Genomic DNA, 7,293 nt, shown 5'->3' with positions numbered 1-7,293 from the left:
AAATATACCTCTCAGCCTCTTTTGCATGCGAAATTGCATTAACTTGAAATTGTAGATTTACAAAATCTTGATCATTGATCTAAAACACTTTTGAAAGGAGAATACGTGAACTGTCCATTTAACCCCTTCAAATTACTGAAATATACGCCTCTTTGTGCCCAATTCAGTTTCAAGGATATTCCAATTTTGTCAAAAATAAATGTGCTGAAGGCATTAAAATAATCTGAAGTCTGTTTACCAAGCAGAGTGTCAGAAACTTTGGAGTGAGCATGACATCTCCATGTGGCTCTTTCTAAACTGAAACGTTACTGCAGGTTTCATCACCAAGTGTATTGACCGAGTGAAATGACTCAGCACTGCTTGCTGGACACCAAGCACTCCCTCCTGGCCAAACAGTCACTTGAGGACCTATCACCTGCCCTACCAACTACATCTGCGTGACAGTAAACAGCCAAATAAATACCTTCTACAGCCACATACAGACTTAGGTCTGCATTACCTTAAATATGGATAAAATGTGAGTGTGATTTACATAGAAAAGAGTCTTTTGGCAGCTAGATCAAGCAGAAATAAATATTGATATTTTGTTCTAGAGTCGAGTAGATTAGAAACTGGCTCTGAATAAAATACAGATTGTTTTACTTAGCACAGCCATTTGTTGTTGTTGTTGTTGTTGTTGTTGTTGTTATAAAAGAATAGAGATCTATAAAAGTACCTAAGAAAGGGCTTCTTGCTATAACCACAGACTGACTGCTGTCTAACACTCTCCAGTCCGGCTTCCCTGTATTCACTTGTAGCCACAGTTACAATTTCATACTATTCAAGTTTTCATTGACAACAGCAGCCAAATATCTGCTTATTTCAAATATTCTGAATGCTAAGAAAGTAGATGGTCAAGTGTTTCTTTCACAGCCTTTGCTATGTTTGCATCTTGTAATATACTTTCGAAACAAGTTTCAGTTCAGGTAAAGGATTACTTAATTCTCTAAATGATGAAAAAGTGTAGCTGAGGTGTCTAAAATTCTTGGTTCGAGTTTGTCCAACGGGGAGAGTTTATCAGGAGCTAATTTGGCTCACACTGGACCCAGAATGCCACCCCCCAACTTCATTTGTGGTCCAATTATAGTCTTATATTAAACAGTACCCACTGTAGCTCCCAAATCCCCATAAGATCACCTGTTATTAGTCTCTTTGTGTCAGTGAACCTGCTGCATTTGTGTCAGCAAGTGCAAGGCTGCCTCTGGACGCGTTCCTCACCTCTGCACTATACTATAAGCCCCTTGGCTTTTGTTGTTGGAATGACCCTTTGAAATAAGTAAAATCCTGAAAGCAACAGTTTAGGAAATCTACCTGTCACTTCTGTAGTCACACGATGCCACATGTAAGGTTATCTTGTAGGTGCACTTATACCCTGGCCAGCTGGCTAATCTGACAGCTTATTTTTCAATATCTGGCCAATGATTCAGACTCATGAGTTCTGATACTTTATTGCGCTAGTTATTTAACATGATATTATCTGTACAGTGAGGACAGAAAAGGCTGTTTTAAAGATGTTTGTGAGAGACAACTATTATTTTCCTTATTTTTTAAAGCAGATCCTCCAGAATATCAGCAAACAATATAAAGACATTTTAGCAATTAATTTGAATTACCTGTGTATTTCAAAGGGCTAAGATGGGCATATTTTAAAATTCAAGATTATAGTTCATTTATTCATTTTTCATTATTCTTCCATTGGTAAGTTCCACTCTAATGGAAACACATGCCATATTTGGGGAGAGAGCAGATTTTTTTAATTTTTAAATTTAAAAAAATGACATATACTGTCTGCAGACAGATATTTTTAAGTATTGCAAAGCAAAAGTTGAAGGATGCCTAAAACAAATTTATCCTAATTACTCCTGGAGTTCCTTGCCAGATCCTGTTTTCTATGGTTCCAAAGGGGAAGTGCTTTTAATCACCGTTGAGCAGAATCTATGAAACAAACCTGAAAATAGCGACAGATGATGTTAAATGTAAACATTAGGACAGAGGAGGTAGTAAATAGCACTTACTTTGTCTAGATGTACTCCTCTCCAACTTTCCATTTTTCTTTTCTTTTCTTTTAAGAGTTGGAGTCATTCTTTCACCCAGGCTGGAGTACAGTGGCAGGATCACTGCTCACTGCACCCTTGAATCCTGGGCTCAAGCAATCCTCCCATCTCAGCCTCCCATAGCTGGGACTACAGGTCGGCACCACCATGCCCAGCCTTTTTTTTTTTTTTAAATTTTCTGTACCAGTGAGGTCGCCCTATGTTGCCCAGGCTGGTCTTGAACTCCTGGACTCATGTGATCTTCTTACTTTGGCCTCCCATGGTGCTAGAATTACAGGCATGAGCCACCTCCAATTTTCTACTGGCCTCCAATTTTCTGAGTCTCATCTTTTCTCCTCTTAGAGGGAGAAGATCTTTTGTCCTCTTAGGGGAGAAGAGGAAAGAGAGATTTTTGGGTTTTTGTTTTGTTTTGTTTTGTGTTTGTTTGTTTGTTTGTTTGTTTTGAGACAGAGTCTTACTCTGTTGTCCCAGGCTGGAGTGCAGTGGCACGATCTCAGCTCACTGAAAGCTCTACCAGCCGGGTTCATGCCATTCTCCTGCCTCAGCCTCCCGAGTAGCTGGGACTACAGGTGCCTGTGACCTCGCCTGGCTAATTTTTTGTATTTTTAGTAGAGTTTCACCATGTTCGCCAGGATAGTCTCAATCTCCTGACCTCGTGATCCGCCCACCTCGGCCTTCCAAAGTGCTGGGATTACAGGCGTGAGCCACTGTGCCTGGCCCGGAAAGGGACTTTTTTTCTGCTGCTGAAATCTCCCAGCATACGGCTTTTGACTTGTCAATGGCAACACAGCCTTTGGATTCTCACTTGACCCTCAACATGTCTGGTCCTTTACAATTCTATGCATTTTCTTTTAGTGAGATCCCTTCTCTGTCTTCCACCACCCACTGCTTTGGCTCCCCTCTTGCTGTTCCCTGCCCGAATTTGGGCAGGAAGTTCAAATCCTGACTTGACCTTTTTTCAGCTGTGTGGCCTAGGACTCATTGCTCTTTTCTCCCCATTTCATCATCTGAAAATGGAAAAAATAATACCTGACTAGAAGGTGAAAGTCAAAAAGAGATATAATAGACAATATGCCTCGCACAGGGCCTGGCACGGAGAAATCCTTGATGTACGTCTTTTCCTTCCCTTTTATCCAGCAGTTTCCCTCACACCCACCCATTGATTGATTTTTCTGAAGAGACTACTTTTGTCATGTTACCCTCTAATCCCCAGACTTTAAACTGGGAGGTAGCAGAGTGGTCTGATTAAGACCTTAGGCAAGGGTTTCTTGTCCGGGTGCCGTGGCTCACGCCTGTAATCCCAGCACTTTGGGAGGCCAAGGCAGGCGGATCACTTGAGGTCAGGAGTTGGTGACCAGCCTGGCCAACATGGTGAAACCCCATCTCCACTAAAAATACAAAAATTAGCCAGGTGTGGTGGCAGGCACCTGTAATCCCAGCTACTCGGGAGGCTGAGGTGAAAGAATCGCTTGAACCCAGGAGGCGGACCTCTGCACTTTTGCCTGGGTGATGGGAGTGAAATCCTGTCTAAAAAAAAAAAAAAAAAAAAAATTGTAGACAATGGTTTCTCGGCTTTTTTTCTTTATCACTCCCCAACAAGTCCTTTTAGATATTATATTCTTTTGTGTGTGGCAGGGTACATAGCATGTGTATATGTTTGTGGGTTACATGAAATGTTTTGATACAAGCATGCAACTCGTAATAATCACATCAGGGGAAATGGGGTATGCATCACCTCAAGCATTTATCCTTTGTATTACAAACAATCCAATTATACTCTTTTTGTTATTTTAAAATGTAAATTAAAAATTTTTTTTGCTATAGTGCCCCTGTTGTGCTTACAAATACTAGGTCTTATTTATTCTAAGTATTTTTTGTACCCATTAACCACATTATATTCTTTTTTTTTTTTTTGATGGAGTTTCACTCTTTCACCCAGGCTAGAGTGCAGTGATGCTATCTCGGCTCACTGCAACCTCCGCCTTCTGGTTTCAAGAGATTCTCCTGCCTCAGCCTCCCAAGTAATTGGGATTACAGGCTCCCGCCACCACGCCTGGCTAAATTTTGTATTTTTAGTAGAGACAGGGTTTCACCATTTTTGCCAGGCTGGTCTCGAACCCCTGACCTCATGATCCACCCACCTTGGCCTCCCAAAGTGCTGGAATTACAGGTGTGAGCCATCGTGCCTGGCCCACATTACATTCTTACTCACCTCCTCTTACCATGGAATTTTATTCCACAGATATGCTATTGGTTTAGCGACTATATGTATATCTGTATTTTATACATAAAACACAAGAACCTTCCAGAACCAATTTTCGCTGCCTTGGAAGTAATACCACCTCCACTGAGAATGTACAGCATAGACCTTACAACCTCAATGCTAAGTTCAAATCTTGGCCCTACCGCACATGAGCTGTGTGGTCTTGTGCAAGTTACATAACTTCTCCTCCTTGTCTCAGACTCCTCACACGTAAGGTGAGGATAATAATAGTACCTGCGGCCAGATACAGTGGCTCACGCCTGTAATCCCAGCACTTAGGGAGGCTGCGGCAGAAGGATTACTCAAACTCAGGAGTTCAAGAGCAGCCTGGGTCCATGGCGAAACTCTGTCTCTACAAAAAATACAAAAATTAGCTGGGTGTGGTGACGTGTGCCTGTAGTGCCAGCTACTTAGGAGGCTGAGGTGAGGAGAGGATCGTTCGAGCCCAGTAGGTCAAGGCTGCAGTGAGCTATGATCATGTGGCTGCACTCCAGCGTGAAAAACAGAGCCAGACCCTGTCTGAAAGAAAAAAGAAAAAAAAAATGAGCACCTGCATCATGGGGTCACTGGGGGCACTACATGAGTTCATGTACTTGAAGGACTTAGGACATTGCCTCAGGCAGACCCAGTGCTGCACAATTGCTTATGCGATTATTCCCAAAGTTCTCCAGGGCCCGCAGAAGAATATGGCAGTATCTTGGCTTGGCAATGAAGGCGAATCACACTCTCATGCTCCGTTTCTGCGTCTGTACCCCACATTCCCACAAAGCTTTATTCACACCAAGTATCCGGTCCTTGCCTGCGTTGTGTGAGCCCATCACTGTCCAGGATGTCCCCTGCCATCCTCACAGCCTCTCTGTCTGGCCTCCTGTCTTTGAGCCAGCCCACCATACTCTCATTTCTCTGCCCAGCAGAAACCAAACTGTCCTCTGCATTTACTGTCTCAACTGGAAGAGAAATGGAGAATGACAAAGAACTCGTGAACAAGGGTCAGCTCCAGCAGAGAGTTAAGCCAAAGGGGCTGGGCAGAGAGAGGAAGGCGGGGGTCTAAGGAATAAGGCTGCACCAGGGTGGGAGCATGGGGGAGGGGGTGAACAAGAGTTCAGGAAGGAGAGAGTTCCCAGCGCAGAGCCAGAGACTGCTTTACAGAGGCCCAAGGAGGCGTGGAGGGAGGGGGAAGGCTGCCGCGGCTCTTTCCATCTTCATGAGTGTGTTAAGAATGCAAAGCGCTAATGCTCTTCACTTGGTCCATTTTGCGGGGTTGAGTTTGCAGTGAGCAACCTTGAGGGATGAGCTGACATCTCACTCAGGGCCAAATAACCGACTTGCTTACTGCTTGCTATAAAATGGCACGTTTCCCCAAGCTCAGAGTTCCCTTCCTATAACCTCCCCATCCCTCACACATGCACAGGTATCTATCTAAGCCATGGCATCGCTCTGTGGGGCTTGGGGGCAAGGCAACTGACACTGGACGCTGGTGCCCATGTCTGCCAAGCATGAAGCCCTGTGCTGCTAGCAGCTGTGGAACATATCTGTTAGCTTTAAAAGCTGGTAAAGTCGCGTCCTGGACAGGATAGCCAGGTGAGTTGGGAAGGGAAGAGAGCCCGCCACGGGCACAAGTGTGTTGGGGGAAGTGGAAGTGGTGAGAACACAGTAGGAAGTGAGAAGGGGCAGGCAGTGCTTACCAGGCTGTGGAATTAAACTAGGAATGAGAGAACCCCTGGAGGCGTTTAAGTTGGCAGACTTGGATTTCAGGAAGAGCTCTCTGGCTTCCGGGTGGAGAATGGCCATTGGGTAAATGGTGAGAGGAAAGACAGAGAACGGAGAAGGTTGGATGGGCTTGAGAAATTATCCAGGCCCTGGATGGAGGTAGAGATGTGGGCTCATGAACCCAGAGGGGATTACTGATGTGGGGTGGATGAGACTGTCCTCAAGAGTGTGAGACGGGAAGAGAGGGAGAGTCTTGGCCAGATCCAAGAAAGGAGCCCTCAGAAGAGGAGGGGAGTCAGAGGAAGGGAAGGGGCTGAGGCAGCCAGCCCTGCTGAGTGGACCCCAGGAGATGTATCATGCGGTGGGGTGGGGTGGGGAGAGGCCAGTGTCAGAAAGTGGGCGGGGAGCGACCTGACTCTGCTTTTGTCCTTCGACCTTCTGGCCAAAGGTAGGGAAAGGTGGCCAAACACTGAGACCAGGAACAAAGAAAGAAAACTGCTGGTGGACTTCCTCCACCATGAGAGGGCCACCAAGCCCACAGCACTGCACTGCAGCCGCCAGCTCTGACCTGGGGTTGGGGGAGGTGAGGAGGGGCAAGGTGGGGAGCGCACAGAGCACTCCCTGTCCTCAGAATACCACAGTGACTAGAGCTAAGGGAACACCAGGTGTGACTGGGATGTGGGCAGCATGGGGCCAGAGGGGCCTCGAAGGAGTCAAGGACCATTTAATGAAGGTGTATTGAAAGCCTACCGCGGGGCCAGACCCTGGCTAGGGATGGATTGGAATTATATAGCACGTGCCAGGAGTCAGGCAGGTAATGAAGTGATGGAAGGTGGTGAGGCAGTAGCGATTGAGATTCATGTTGCAGTCGCCCCAAGCTGGCCAGGCCAGGGAGCAGAAGCACGGCTGGATGCTGGAGCCCCCCAGGTTCCCCACTGCAGGGCAGGAGTGGCAGGGGGAGAGACTGTGAAAGGAGCCTAGGCCAGGTCCTGGGTGAAGACTGTGTCCTGAGGCTTGACTGATGGGTATAGGGAGCCACTAAATGCCTTGGGGCAGAGAGGTGAGGAAAAAAATATTGATTGAGCATCTACCAGTGCAAGATACTCACTAGATGCCTTCAATATCAGAGCTTCTCAAACTCAGTGTGCGTATCAATCTTCTAAGAATTTCACTAAAATGCAAATTCTAATTCAGCAGATATAGGGCAGGGCTTGAGGTGCCATCTTT

Source organism: Macaca mulatta, chromosome 2, assembly GCF_049350105.2.
Source record: "Macaca mulatta isolate MMU2019108-1 chromosome 2, T2T-MMU8v2.0, whole genome shotgun sequence".
Taxonomy (NCBI): domain Eukaryota; kingdom Metazoa; phylum Chordata; class Mammalia; order Primates; family Cercopithecidae; genus Macaca; species Macaca mulatta.
This window is presented reverse-complemented; position numbering follows the sequence as displayed.